General features: G+C 37.0%; 9 non-coding genes and 1 pseudogene across 9 annotated transcripts; 4 read left to right on the forward strand and 6 right to left on the reverse strand.

The window, feature by feature from the left end:
- The first annotated feature begins 5,169 nt into the window (after positions 1–5,169).
- Positions 5,170–5,286, forward strand: LOC140153863 (small nucleolar RNA U3; annotated as a pseudogene).
- A 6,022-nt stretch (positions 5,287–11,308) lies between these two features.
- Positions 11,309–11,380, reverse strand: Trnaq-cug (transfer RNA glutamine (anticodon CUG)). The gene has a single exon. It is a non-coding gene; the product is annotated as a tRNA-Gln (tRNA).
- Positions 11,381–11,456: 76 nt separating this feature from the next.
- Positions 11,457–11,528, reverse strand: Trnaq-cug (transfer RNA glutamine (anticodon CUG)). Its single transcript has one exon. It is a non-coding gene; the product is annotated as a tRNA-Gln (tRNA).
- A 76-nt stretch (positions 11,529–11,604) lies between these two features.
- Positions 11,605–11,676, reverse strand: Trnaq-cug (transfer RNA glutamine (anticodon CUG)). Its single transcript has one exon. It is a non-coding gene; the product is annotated as a tRNA-Gln (tRNA).
- Positions 11,677–11,751: 75 nt separating this feature from the next.
- Trnaq-cug (transfer RNA glutamine (anticodon CUG)) lies at positions 11,752–11,823 on the reverse strand. Its single transcript has one exon. It is a non-coding gene; the product is annotated as a tRNA-Gln (tRNA).
- A 76-nt stretch (positions 11,824–11,899) lies between these two features.
- Positions 11,900–11,971, reverse strand: Trnaq-cug (transfer RNA glutamine (anticodon CUG)). Its single transcript has one exon. It is a non-coding gene; the product is annotated as a tRNA-Gln (tRNA).
- A 243-nt stretch (positions 11,972–12,214) lies between these two features.
- On the reverse strand, positions 12,215–12,283 carry Trnaq-cug (transfer RNA glutamine (anticodon CUG)). Its single transcript has one exon. It is a non-coding gene; the product is annotated as a tRNA-Gln (tRNA).
- Positions 12,284–13,983: 1,700 nt separating this feature from the next.
- Trnaq-cug (transfer RNA glutamine (anticodon CUG)) lies at positions 13,984–14,055 on the forward strand. Its single transcript has one exon. It is a non-coding gene; the product is annotated as a tRNA-Gln (tRNA).
- A 241-nt stretch (positions 14,056–14,296) lies between these two features.
- Positions 14,297–14,368, forward strand: Trnaq-cug (transfer RNA glutamine (anticodon CUG)). Its single transcript has one exon. It is a non-coding gene; the product is annotated as a tRNA-Gln (tRNA).
- Positions 14,369–14,446: 78 nt separating this feature from the next.
- On the forward strand, positions 14,447–14,518 carry Trnaq-cug (transfer RNA glutamine (anticodon CUG)). The gene has a single exon. It is a non-coding gene; the product is annotated as a tRNA-Gln (tRNA).
- Positions 14,519–15,098: the final 580 nt, after the last annotated feature.

Consider the following 15,098-nt stretch of genomic DNA (forward strand, 5'->3'; position numbering starts at 1 on the left):
CTATTAGCGCTAATAGCAAATAATAGCACGTCATATGCAATTGTGCTCAATCTAAAAAGATTCTAAGTCTAGGGAAAGCGTGTTATTAGCACTAATAGCAATTAATAGCACTTCATATGCAATTGTGCTAAATCTAAAAAGATTCTGAGTCTAAGGAAAGCGCGCTATTAGCGCTAATAGCAAATAATAGCACGTCATATGCAATTGTGCTAAATCTAAAAAGATTCTAAGTCTAGGGAAAGCGTGCTATTAGCGTTAATAGCAATTAATAGCACGTCATATGCAATTGTGCTCAATCTAAAAGATTCTAAGTCTAGGGAAAGCATACTATTAGCGCTAATGGCGCTATTAGCGCTAATAGCAAATAATAGCACGTCATATGCAATTGTGCTAAATCTAAAAAGATTCTAAGTCTAGGGAAAGCGTTCTATTAGCGCTAATAGCAAATAATAGCACGTCATATGCAATTGTGCTAAATCTAAAAAGATTCTAAGTCTAGGGAAAGCGTGCTATTAGCGTTAATAGCAATTAATAGCACGTCATATGCAATTGTGCTAAATCTAAAAAGATTCTAAGTCTAGGAAAACGTGCTATTAGCGCTAATAGTGCTATTAGCGCTAATAGCAATTAATAGCACGTCATATGCAATTGTGCTAAATATAAAAAGATTCTAAGTCTAGGGAAAACGTGCTATTAGCGCTAATAGCAATTAATAGCACGTCATATGCAATCCAAAAAGATTTTAAGTCTAGGGAAAGCGCGCTATTAGCGCTAATAGCGTTATTAGCGCTAATAGCAAATAATAGCACGTCATATGCAATTGTGCTAAATCTAAAAAGATTCTAAGTCTAGGGAAAGCGTGTTATTAGCACTAATAGCAATTAATAGCACTTCATATGCAATTGTGCTAAATCTAAAAGATTCTGAGTCTAAGGAAAGCGCGCTATTAGCGCTAATAGCAAATAATAGCACGTCATATGCAATTGTGCTCAATCTAAAAAGATTCTAAGTCTAGGGAAAGCATACTATTAGCGCTAATGGCGCTATTAGCGCTAATAGCAAATAATAGCACGTCATATGCAATTGTGCTAAATCTAAAAAGATTCTAAGTCTAGGGAAAGCGTTCTATTAGCGCTAATAGCAAATAATAGCACGTCATATGCAATTGTGCTAAATCTAAAAAGATTCTAAGTCTAGGGAAAGCGTGCTATTAGCGTTAATAGCAATTAATAGCACGTCATATGCAATTGTGCTAAATCTAAAAAGATTCTAAGTCTAGGGAAAACGTGCTATTAGCGCTAATAGTGCTATTAGCGCTAATAGCAATTAATAGCACGTCATATGCAATTGTGCTAAATATAAAAATATTCTAAGTCTAGGGAAAACGTGCTATTAGCGCTAATAGCAATTAATAGCACGTCATATGCAATCCAAAAAGATTTTAAGTCTAGGGAAAGCGCGCTAATAGCGTTATTAGCGCTAATAGCAAATAATAGCACGTCATATGCAATTGTGCTAAATCTAAAAAGATTCTAAGTCTAGGGAAAACGTGCTATTAGCGCTAATAGTGCTATTAGCGCTAATAGCAATTAATAGCACGTCATATGCAATTGTGCTAAATCTAAAAAAGATTCTAAGTCTAAGGAAAGCGCGCTATTAGCGCTAATAGCGTTATTAGCGCTAATAGCAAATAATAGCACGTCATATGCAATTGCGCTCAATCTAAAAAGATTCTAAGTCTAAGGAAAGCGTACTATCCCAGATAACATATACTTATTGGGCCAATATTGGCAAAAAGTTGCATTGGCATTACATCAGTATATAATATTGGGCCAATATTGGCTCACCATTCATTGGCAGCTGATCTCGGGCCAATAATAAACCAATCATTGGTTTAATGTTGGTCTTTTATATATCGTTTGATTGGCATTACATCAGTATATAATATTGGGCCAATCTTGGCTTTCAATTGGCAATTTTACATTGGCATCATGTTGGCAGCCAATATAGGTTATCACACCAATTTTGGTAACAAATTGGGTAACAATATGGTAACAAATAATTACTGTGATGAGTACTAGTGTTTGGAAGACCTTATTTAAATCCTAAATATTATACTAAGTTGAAATAATAGGAAACAAAACCACGGATGATAAAACGCAGGGCAAACGCTATTTAACACCACGGATTATTTATTTTAAAGAAAATACACAAGAATGTTCGGCAATTTCAATTCTAAGACCATACTTTTAAAGATAATTTCTAAAGTACCTTAGAATCTTTTTAGATTTAGCACAAATTACATAGGACGTGCTATTATTTGCTATTAGCGCTAATAGCACGCATTCCTTAGACTTAGAATCTTTTTAGATTTAGCACAATTGCATATGACGTGCTATTAACTGCTATTAGCGCTAATAGCGCTATTAGCGCTAATAGCACGCTTTCCCTAGACTTAGAATCTTTTTTAGATTTAGCACAATTGCATATGACGTGCTATTATTTGCTATTAGCGCTATTAGCGCTAATAGCATCGCTTTTCCTTAGACTTTAGAATCTTTTTAGATTTAGCACAATTGCATATGACGTGCTATTAATTGCTATTAGCGCTATTAGCGCTATTAGCGCTAATAGCACGCTTTCCCTAGACTTAGAATCTTTTAGATTTAGCACAAAGTCTAGGAAAGCGAGCTATTAGCGCTAATAGCAAATTATAGCACGTCATATGCAATTGTGCTAAATCTAAAAAGATTATAAGTCTAGGAAAAGCGTGTTATTAGCGCTAATAGCAATTAATAGCACGTCATATGCAATTGTGCTCAATCTAAAAAGATTCTAAGTCTAGGGAAAGCGTACTATTATTAATAGCAAATAATAGCACGTCATATACAATTGTGCTAAATCTAAAAAGATTCTAAGTCTAGAGAAAGCGTGTTATTAGCACTAATAGCAATTAATAGCACGTCATATGCAATTGTGCTAAATCTAAAAAGATTCTGAGTCTAAGGAAAGCGCGCTATTAGCGCTAATAGCAAATAATAGCACGTCATATGCAATTGTGCTCAATCTAACAAGATTCTAAGTCTAGGGAAAGCGTGTTATTAGCACTAATAGCAATTAATAGCACTTCATATGCAATTGTGCTAAATCTAAAAAGATTCTGAGTCTAAGGAAAGCGCGCTATTAGCGCTAATAGCAAATAATAGCACGTCATATGCAATTGTGCTCAATCTAAAAGATTCTAAGTCTAGGGAAAGCATACTATTAGCGCTAATGGCGCTATTAGCGCTAATAGCAAATAATAGCACGTCATATGCAATTGTGCTAAATCTAAAAAGATTCTAAGTCTAGGGAAAGCGTTCTATTAGCGCTAATAGCAAATAATAGCACGTCATATGCAATTGTGCTAAATCTAAAAAGATTCTAAGTCTAGGGAAAGCGTGCTATTAGCGTTAATAGCAATTAATAGCACGTCATATGCAATTGTGCTAAATCTAAAAGATTCTAAGTCTAGGGAAACGTGCTATTAGCGCTAATAGTGCTATTAGCGCTAATAGCAATTAATAGCACGTCATATGCAATTGTGCTAAATATAAAAAGATTCTAAGTCTAGGGAAAACGTGCTATTAGCGCTAATAGCAATTAATAGCACGTCATATGCAATCCAAAAAGATTTTAAGTCTAGGGAAAGCGCGCTATTAGCGCTAATAGCGTTATTAGCGCTAATAGCAAATAATAGCACGTCATATGCAATTGTGCTAAATCTAAAAAGATTCTAAGTCTAGGGAAAGCGTGTTATTAGCACTAATAGCAATTAATAGCACTTCATATGCAATTGTGCTAAATCTAAAAAGATTCTGAGTCTAAGGAAAGCGCGCTATTAGCGCTAATAGCAAATAATAGCACGTCATATGCAATTGTGCTCAATCTAAAAAGATTCTAAGTCTAGGGAAAGCATACTATTAGCGCTAATGGCGCTATTAGCGCTAATAGCAAATAATAGCACGTCATATGCAATTGTGCTAAATCTAAAAAGATTCTAAGTCTAGGGAAAGCGTTCTATTAGCGCTAATAGCAAATAATAGCACGTCATATGCAATTGTGCTAAATCTAAAAAGATTCTAAGTCTAGGGAAAGCGTGCTATTAGCGTTAATAGCAATTAATAGCACGTCATATGCAATTGTGCTAAATCTAAAAAGATTCTAAGTCTAGGGAAAACGTGCTATTAGCGCTAATAGTGCTATTAGCGCTAATAGCAATTAATAGCACGTCATATGCAATTGTGCTAAATATAAAAATATTCTAAGTCTAGGGAAAACGTGCTATTAGCGCTAATAGCAATTAATAGCACGTCATATGCAATCCAAAAGATTTTAAGTCTAGGGAAAGCGCGCTAATAGCGTTATTAGCGCTAATAGCAAATAATAGCACGTCATATGCAATTGTGCTAAATCTAAAAAGATTCTAAGTCTAGGGAAAACGTGCTATTAGCGCTAATAGTGCTATTAGCGCTAATAGCAATTAATAGCACGTCATATGCAATTGTGCTAAATCTAAAAAGATTCTAAGTCTAAGGAAAGCGCGCTATTAGCGCTAATAGCGTTATTAGCGCTAATAGCAAATAATAGCACGTCATATGCAATTGCGCTCAATCTAAAAAGATTCTAAGTCTAAGGAAAGCGTACTATCCCAGATAACATATACTTATTGGGCCAATATTGGCAAAAGTTGCATTGGCATTACATCAGTATATAATATTGGGCCAATATTTGGCTCACCATTCATTGGCAGCTGATCTCGGCCAATAATAAACCAATCATTGGTTTAATGTTGGTCTTTTATATATCGTTTGATTGGCATTACATCAGTATATAATATTGGGCCAATCTTGGCTTTCAATTGGCAATTTTTACATTGGCATCATGTTGGCAGCCAATATAGGTTATCACACCAATTTTGGTAACAAATTGGGTAACAATATGGTAACAAATAATTACTGTGATGAGTACTAGTGTTTGGAAGACCTTATTTAAATCCTAAATATTATACTAAGTTGAAATAATAGGAAACAAAACCACGGATGATAAAACGCAGGGCAAACGCTATTTAACACCACGGATTATTTATTTTAAAGAAAATACACAAGAATGTTCGGCAATTTCAATTCTAAGACCATACTTTTAAAGATAATTTCTAAAGTACGTGTTACCATGCTATCAAATACTCTTGATGGTATCAACACCACGGTGATGAGTCGTAGTGTTCCTCTCTTACCGCGAAGCGGGCAAGAGATGATACATATCGTCTTTTCCCGAACCAATAACGTCCAATAATTAAAGTAATCCATTGCATCAATATTGGCCCAATACTAAAATTACATATTGTTAAAACATTGGCAGCCAATTGTTTGCCAATGAGAAAGAGGCACAGGCCCAATGTTGGTTCAATAACTGTGACAAGGTTTGGGCTGTTGGGGCCAACATTGGCCCAAGCCCAATATTGAGCCAACCTTGGGCCCATGAGCAAAACATGATTGGCCCAATACTGTCAGCCAATGTTGGGCCAATTGAACTCAAATATTAGCCCTTCATTGGGCCACCATTGTCATGTTATCTGGGATTAGCGCTAATAGCGGCTAATAGCAATTAATAGCACGTCATATGCAATTGTGCTAAATCTAACAGAATTCTAAGTCTAGGGAAAGCGTGCTAATAGCAATTAATAGCACGTCATATGCAATTGTGCTAAATCTAAAAAGATTCTAAGTCTAAGGAAAGCGAGCTATTAGCGCTAATAGCGCTATTAGCACTAATAGCAAATAATAGCACGTCATATGCAATTGTGCTCAATCTAAAAAGATTATAAGTCTAGGGAAAGCGTGCTATTAGCGCTAATAGCGATTAATAGCACGTCATATGCAATCCAAAAAGATTTTAAGTCTAGGGAAAGCGCGCTATTAGCGCTAATAGCGTTATTAGCGCTAATAGCAAATAATAGCACGTCATATGCAATTGTGCTAAATCTAAAAAGATTCTAAGTCTAAGGAAAGCGTACTATATTAGCGCTAATAGCGGCTAATAGCAATTAATAGCACGTCATATGCAATTGTTCTAAGTCTAGAGAAAACGTGCTATTAGCGCTAATAGCAATTAATAGCACGTCATATGCAATCCAAAAAGATTTTAAGTCTAGGGAAAACGTGCTATTAGCGCTAATAGTGCTATTAGCGCTAATAGCAATTAATAGCACGTCATATGCAATTGTGCTAAATCTAAAAAAGATTCTAAGTCTAAGGAAAGCGCGCTATTAGCGCTAATAGCGTTATTAGCGCTAATAGCAAATAATAGCACGTCATATGCAATTGCGCTCAATCTAAAAAGATTCTAAGTCTAAGGAAAGCGTACTATATTAGCGCTAATAGCGGCTAATAGCAATTAATAGCACGTCATATGCAATTGTGCTAAATCTAACAGAATTCTAAGTCTAGGGAAAGCGTGCTAATAGCAATTAATAGCACGTCATATGCAATTGTGCTAAATCTAAAAAGATTCTAAGTCTAAGGAAAGCGAGCTATTAGCGCTAATAGCGCTATTAGCGCTAATAGCAAATAATAGCACGTCATATGCAATTGTGGTGAATCTAAAAAGATTCTAAGTCTTGGGAAAGCGTACTATTAGCGCTAATAGCGCTATTAGCGCTAATAGCAAATAATAGCACGTCATATGCAATTGTGCTAAATCTAAAAGGATTATAAGTCTAGGGAAAGCGTGTTATTAGCGCTAATAGCAATTAATAGCACGTCATATGCAATTGTGCTCAATCTAAAAAGATTCTAAGTCTAGGGAAAGCGCGCTATTAGCGCTAATAGCAATTAATAGCACGTCATATACAATTGTGCTAAATCCAAAAAGATTCTAAGTCTAGGGAAAGCGTGTTATTAGCGCTAATAGCAATTAATAGCACGTCATATGCAATTGTACTAAATCTAAAAAGATTCTAAGTCTAGGGAAAGCGCGCTATTAGCGCTAATAGCAATTAATAGCACGTCATATACAATTGTGCTAAATCCAAAAAGATTCTAAGGCTAGGGAAAGCGTGTTATTAGCGCTAATAGCAATTAATAGCACGTCATATGCAATTGTACTAAATCTAAAAAGATTCTAAGTCTAGGGAAAGCGCGCTATTAGCGCTAATAGCAATTAATAGCACGTCATATACAATTGTGCTAAATCTAAAAGATTCTAAGTATAGGGAAAGCGTGTTATTAGCGCTAATAGCAATTAATAGCACGTCATATGCAATTGTGCTAAATCTAAAAAGATTCTAAGTCTAAGGAAAGCGCGCTATTAGCGCTAATAGCAAATAATAGCACGTCATATGCAATTGTGCTAAATCTAAAAAGATTATAAGTCTAGGGAAAGCGTGCTATTAGCGCTAATAGCGATTAATAGCACGTCATATGCAATTGTGCTAAATATAAAAAGATTCTAAGTCTAGGGAAAACGTGCTATTAGCGCTAATAGCAATTAATAGCACGTCATATGCAATCCAAAAAGATTTTAAGTCTAGGGAAAGCGCGCTATTAGCGCTAATAGCGTTATTAGCGCTAATAGCAAATAATAGCACGTCATATGCAATTGTGCTCAATCTAAAATGATTCTAAGTCTAGGGAAAGCGTACTATTAGCGCTAATAGCGCTATTAGCGCTAATAGCAATTAATAGCACGTCATATGCAATTGTGCTAAATCTAACAGAATTCTAAGTCTAGGGAAAGCGTGCTATTAGCGCTAATAGCGCTATTAGCGCTAATAGCAATTAATAGCACGTCATATGCAATTTTGCTAAATCTAACAGAATTCTAAGTCCAGAGAAAGCGTGCTAAATCTAAAAGATTCTAAGTCAAGGGAAAGCGTGCTACTAGCACTAATAGCACTAATAGCGATTAATAGCACGTCATATGCAATTGTGCTAAATCTAAAAGATTCTAAGACTAGGGAAAGCCTGCTATTCGCGCTAATAGCGCTACCAATTAATAACACGTTACATGCAATTGTGCTTAATCTAACAGAATTCTAAGTCTAGGGAAAGCGTGCTAGTAGCGCAAATAATTGCACGTCATATGCAATTTAGCTAAATCTAAAAAGATTCTAAGTCAAAGGAAAGCGCGCTATTAGCAATTAATAGCACGTCATATGCAATTGTGCTAAACATAAAAAGATTCTAAGTCTAAGGAAAGCGTGCTATTAGCGCTAATAGCGCTGTTAGCTCTAATAGCAATTAATAGCTCGTCATATGCAATTGTGCTAAATATAAAAAGATTCTAAATTACTATTACCGCTAATAGCGGTCACACTAGCTTTGTTACCCTGCGGGCCCTTTTATATTGGAACTCACTTGGAGTGTTTAGTTGTCGTATGGGAGTCTCCGGCCTCAGCCCTACCGGCCCTGCGGCCTTAATATTTTTGTTGATGGTGGGGACAGCGGTCACACTAGCTTTCTTGCCCTGCGGGGCCCTTTTATATTGGAACTCACTTGGAGTGTTTACTTGTCGTATGGGAGTCTCCGGCCTCAGGCCTGCCGGCCCTGCGGTCTTGATATTTTTGTTGATGATGGGGACAGGGTCACACTAGCTTTCTTGATTGCGGGGCCCTTTTTATATTGGAACTCACTTGGAGTGTTTAGTTGTCGTATGGGAGTCACCGGCCTCAGGCCTGCCGGCCCTGCGGCCTTGATGTTTTTTGCTGATGGTGGGGACAACGGTCACACTAAATTTCTTGCCCTGAGGGGCCCTTTTATATTGGAACTCACTTGGAGTGTTTAGTTGTCGTGTGGGAGTCTCCGGCATCGGGCCTGCCGGCCTTGCGGCCTTGATGTTTTTTGTTGATGGTGGGGCCAGCGGTCACACTAGCTTTCTTGCCCTGCGGAGCCCTTTTATATTGATAGCATTTACAGCAATATTATCGTGATGTGCGCTAATAGTGCACATCACGCTATTAGCGCCTGCTAAGGTGAGTTGTAACTCACGCTAATGAGTGCTACCATCCGTAGAAAATGATCAATTGTAAATTATTATTAGCGCTAATAGCAAGTAATAGCACGTCATATGCAATTGTGCTAAATCTAAAAAGATTATAAGTCTAGGGAAAGCGTGTTATTAGCGCTAATAGCAATTAATAGCACGTCATATGCAATTGTGCTAAATCTAAAAAGATTCTGAGTCTAAGGAAAGCGCGCTATTAGCGCTAATAGCAAATAATAGCACGTCATATGCAATTGTGCTCAATCTAAAAAGATTCTAAGTCTAGGGAAAGCGTAGGCCTACTATTAGCGCTAATAGCGCTAAAAAAGCTAATAGCAAATAATAGCACGTCATATGCAATTGTGCTAAATCTAAAAAGATTCTAAGTCTAGGGAAAGCGCGCTATTAGCGCTAATAGCAATTAATAGCACGTCATATGCAATTGTGCTAAATCTAAAAAGATTCTAAGTCAAGGGAAAGCGTGCTATTAGCGCTAATAGCACTAATAGCGATTAATAGCACGTCATATGCAATTGTGCTAAATCTAAAAAGATTCTAAGACTAGGGAAAGCCTGCTATTCGCGCTAATAGCGCTACCAATTAATAGCACGTTATATGCAATTGTGCTAAATCTAACAGAATTCTAAGTCTAGGGAAAGCCTGCTATTCGCGCTAATAGCGCTATCAATTAATAGCACGTTACATGCAATTGTGCTTAATCTAACATAATTCTAAGTCTAGGGAAAGCGTGCTATTAGCTCTAATAGCGCTATTAGCGCTAATAGCAATTAATTGCACGTCATATGCAATTTAGCTAAATCTAAAAAGATTCTAAGTCAAAGGAAAGCGCGCTATTAGCAATTAATAGCACGTCATATGCAATTGTGCTAAACATAAAAAGATTCTAAGTCTAAGGAAAGCGTGCTATTAGCGCTAATAGCGCTGTTAGCTCTAATAGCAATTAATAGCTCGTCATATGCAATTGTGGTAAATATAAAAAGATTCTAAATTACTATTACCGCTAATAGCGGTCACACTAGCTTTGTTGCCCTGCGGGGCCCATTTATGTTGGAACTCACTTAGAGTGTTCAGTTGTCGTATGGGAGTCTCCGGCCTCGGGCCTGCCGGCACCTCGTGCTAATGAGTGCTATTAGCGCTAATAGCACCTACCATCCGTAGAAAATGATACATTTTAAATTTTGCAAACAATACACTAACGAGCGCTAAAATCGTTATTAGCACACCTTACGCTATTAGCGCTAATAGCGCATCTCGCGCTAATGAATGTCTACCATTCGCAGAAAATGAACAATTTGGCACATAATACAATGAGTTGTAATATCGTTATTAGCATGCCTGTCGGTATTAGCGCTAATAGCGCATCTCACGCTGATGAGTGCTATTAGCGCTGATAGCGCTAATAGCACCTACCATCCGTAGAAAATGATCAATTTTAAAATTTGCAAACGATACACTAATGAGCGCTAATATCGCTATTAGCACACACTACGCTATTAGCGCTAATAGCGCTAGTAGCACACACTACGCTATTAGCGTACCTCGCGCTTATGAGTGCTATTAGCGCTAACAGCGTATACCATTCGCAGAAAATGAACAATTTGGCACATAATACAATGAGTTGTAATATCGTTATTAGCATACCTGTCGGTATTAGCGCTAATAGTACGCCTTACGCTATTAGCGCTAATAGCGCATCTCACACTAATGAGTGCTATTAGCGCTATTAGTGCTAATATCGCTAATAGCACACCTTACGCTATTTAGAGCATTTTTAGAACTTTTGCAAGTGATATGCTAATGAGTGCTAATAGCGTTAGTGATGAAAATAGCACAACTCACGCTAATAGCGCTAATAGCGCGCATTACGGTAATGGCCGATATTAAAGATATTAGCGCTAATGTCGCTTACCATGCCGAGAACATTTTTAGCAGTTTTGGTAATAGCGCGCAATTGGTTCACCACAATTAGCACGGAATAGCAAAGGTTTGCTATTATCACGCTATCGTCGATATTAGCGCTATTAGTGTGAAAAAAACCAGAAAATTGCAAATACCGCGCAATTTGCAACTTTGCTAGTGAGCAGCGCTAACCATCATCGCACCTTTATCAAAAATAGCAGGTCCCACCGAGATTCGAACTCATATCGCGAGATTCAGAGTCTTGAGTGCTAACCATTACACCATGGGACCTCTTGATTTAAACTGAGATCAATTGGGTTGTTATACATAATTATTTTTCGTAAAATATTTAGAAAAGAAAAATAGTAGGTTCCACCGAGATTCGAACTCGGATCGCGAGATTCAGAGTCTCGAGTGCTAACCATTACACCATGGCACCTCTTGATTTAAACTGAGATCAATTGGGTTGTTATACATAATTATTTTGAGTAAAATATTTAGAAAAGAAAAATAGTAGGTCCCACCGAGATTCGAACTCGGATCGCGAGATTCAGAGTCTCGAGTGCTAACCATTACACCATGGCACCTCTTGATTTAAACTGAGATCAATTGGGTTGTTATACATAATTATTTTTCGTAAAATATTTAGAAAAGAAAAATAGTAGGTCCCACCGAGATTCGAACTCGGATCGCGAGATTCAGAGTCTCGAGTGCTAACCGTTACACCATGGCACCTCTTGATTTAAACTGAGATCAATTAGGTTGTTATACATAATTATATTTCGTAAAATATTTAGAAAAGAAAAAAGCAGGTCCCACCGAGATTCGAACTCGGATCGCGAGATTCAGAGTCTCGAGTGCTAACCATTACACCATGGCACCACTTGATTTTAACTGAGATCAATTGGGTTGTTATACACATAATTATTTTTCGTAAAATATTTAGAAAAGAAAAAGCAGGTCCCACCGAGATTCGAACTCGGATCGCGAGATTCAGAGTCTCGAGTGCTAACCATTACACCATGGCACCACTTGATTTTAACTGAGATCAATTGGGTTGTTATACACATAATTATTTTTCGTAAAATATTTAGAAAAGAAAAAAAGCAGGTCCCACCGAGATTCGAACTCGGATCGCGAGATTCAGAGTCTCGAATGCTAACCGTTACACCATGGCCCCTCTTGATTTAAACTGAGATCAATTAGGTTGTTATACATAATTATTTTTCGTACATAATTATTTTTCGTAAAATATTTAGAAAAGAAAAAAAGCAGGTCCCACCGAGATTCGAACTCGGATCGCGAGATTCAGAGTCTCGAGTGCTAACCATTACACCATGGCATCACATGATTCAACCTGAGATCAATTAGGTTGTTATACATATAGGCCTATATTTTTCGTAAAATATTTAGAAAAGAAAAAAAGCAGGTCCCACCGAAAATCGAACTCGGATCGCGAGATTCAGAGTCTCGAGTGCTAACCGTTACACCAGGCGGCTGACACTGAAAAATTTGCATGGAAAATGACCCGTCTCCTCCGCAGCCAATTTGGTTCCGCTCCATCGAAATCAAGCTGGTCACGGAGGAGACTACCTCCTTTGTGTTTGTTCATTTGTGTATGGAGAGCCCTTTTTGGAGTCCGGAATGACTTAGGCTACGCTCTCAGCTAGAGTCCGACGCTGCATTGCACTAGAAATACCTTTTCTGTGAAATCGCTATAGAGCCAACCGGGAGCACGTATTCGTTTTGAAAATATAGCATTAAAATTAGTATCACCCTTGTGGCCCACGTGCAGTGGAAAACCTTAATTCTTTCATTAAAAGGAAATTAAAATTTAAAAAAACACGGATCTACTTGTGCACCAATAAAATTGGCACAGCAATTTGTCTCAAATATGAATGAATTTTAAGAAACATACGGGGTATGATGAACATTGACCTGACGCCATGATAGTAGGATCTATTAGTCATTTTATATACAATGTATATACCGTATTGTCATAATACCAATATTTGTCATTATAATGAGTAATATCTAGCAACGTAAATGTGCAGTTCATATGCACAAACGAATACTGATCTTTATGATATTCAGGTTTTTGTACATCACATATAACATGTCACATAGGAGGTCATACGTGTTGACCTTCATCTATTGTATTTGTTCATCTGTGTATGGAGAGGATTAGCGCCATTAAACGCCATTAAAACTCCATCAGTATTAGGGCGTAGTTCAGTGAACTCACCGGATTGCTATTCCAAGTACTTTGATGATACAGATAATATGTATTAATGGGTCGAGGCGATTGCATTGAAAACCTAATAAATTATTCATAACAGTTACGTAATCAATCGATAGTGCGGACACTTTTCATTTGCAAACCACCAAAATTCGTGATCTTTTAGCGTTGGAAAAGAAACCACGTGAATAGAGTGCCCTCTCAAGAATATCAACTCTCTGGTTACATAATTATGTTTCGTAAAATATTTATAAAAGAAAAAAAGCAGGTCCCACCGAGATTCGAACTCGCGAGATTCAGAGTCTCGAGTGCTAACCATTACACCATGGCACCACATGATTCAACGTGAGATCAATTAGGTTGTTATACATATATATTTTGAGTAAAATATTTAGACTAGAAAAATTCATGTCATATGCAATTGTGCTAAATCTAAAAAGATTATAAGTCTAGGGAAAGCGTGCTATTAGCGCTAATAGCGATTAATAGCACGTCATATGCAATTGTGCTAAATACAAAAGATCCACCGAGAATCGAACTCTGATCGTGAGATTCAGAGTCTCGAGTGCTAACCATTACACCATGGCACCACATGATTCAACGTGAGATCAATTAGGTTGTTATACATATATATTTTGAGTAAAATATTTAGACTAGAAAAAATTCATGTCATATGCAATTGTGCTAAATCTAAAAAGATTATAAGTCTAGGGAAAGCGTGCTATTAGTGCTAATAGCAATTAATAGCACGTCATATGAATAATTATGTATAACAACCTAATTGATCTCAGTTAAAATCTACTGGTGCCATGGTGTAACGGTTAGCACTCGAGACTCTGAATCTCGCGATCCGAGTTCGAATCTCGGTGGGACCTGCTTTTTTTCTCTTTTATAAATATTTTACGAAACATAATTATGTATAACAACCTAATTGATCTCAGTTTAAATCAAGAGTTGCCATGGAGTAATGGTTGGCACTCGAGACTCTGAATCTCGCGATCCGAGTTCGAATCTCGGTGGACCTGCTTTTTTTCTTTTCTAAATATTTTACGAAAATAATTATGTACGAAAAATAATTATGTATAACAACCTAATTGATCTCAGATTAAATCAAGAGGGGCCATGGTGTAACGGTTAGCACTCGAGACTCTGAATCTCGCGATCCGAGTTCGAATCTCGGTGGGACCTGCTTTTTTTCTTTTCTAAATATTTTACGAAAAATAATTATGTGTATAACAACCCAATTGATCTCAGTTAAAATCAAGTGGTGCCATGGTGTAATGGTTAGCACTCGAGACTCTGAATCTCGCGATCCGAGTTCGAATCTCGGTGGGACCTACTATTTTTCTTTCCTATATATTTTACTTCAAAATGGTAAATTGATTCAAAAAATGAACGGACATGTAATCATATATACAATTATTATGAGGAAGGTGCGATGATGGCTTATAGCAGAATTAGCGCTATTATGCTAAAAATGCTATTAGCATTTAATTACTATGCTATCTCTATGCATTATAGCGCTAATAGCAACGCTAATGAAAAATCCGTTAAAACTGTTATTTCCAAACCACTTTTAGCGTTTTAGCAGTTATTAGTGCCTCATTTGCTCTAGGGAAGGCGCGCTATTAGCGCTAATAGCGATTAATAGCACGTCATATGCAACTGTGCTAAATAAAATATTCTAAGTCTAGGGAGAGCATGCCATTAGCGCTAATAGCGCTATTAGCGCTAATAGCAGTTAATATCACGTCATATGCAATTGTGCTAAATCTAAAAAGATTATAAGTCTAGGGAAAGCGTGCTATTAGCGCTAATAGCGATTAATAGCACGTCCTATGCAACTGTGCTAAATATAAAATATTCTAAGTCTAAGGAGAGCGTGCTATTAGATCTAGGGAAGCGTGCTATTAGCGCT

Source organism: Amphiura filiformis, chromosome 5, assembly GCF_039555335.1.
Source record: "Amphiura filiformis chromosome 5, Afil_fr2py, whole genome shotgun sequence".
NCBI lineage: Eukaryota > Metazoa > Echinodermata > Ophiuroidea > Amphilepidida > Amphiuridae > Amphiura > Amphiura filiformis.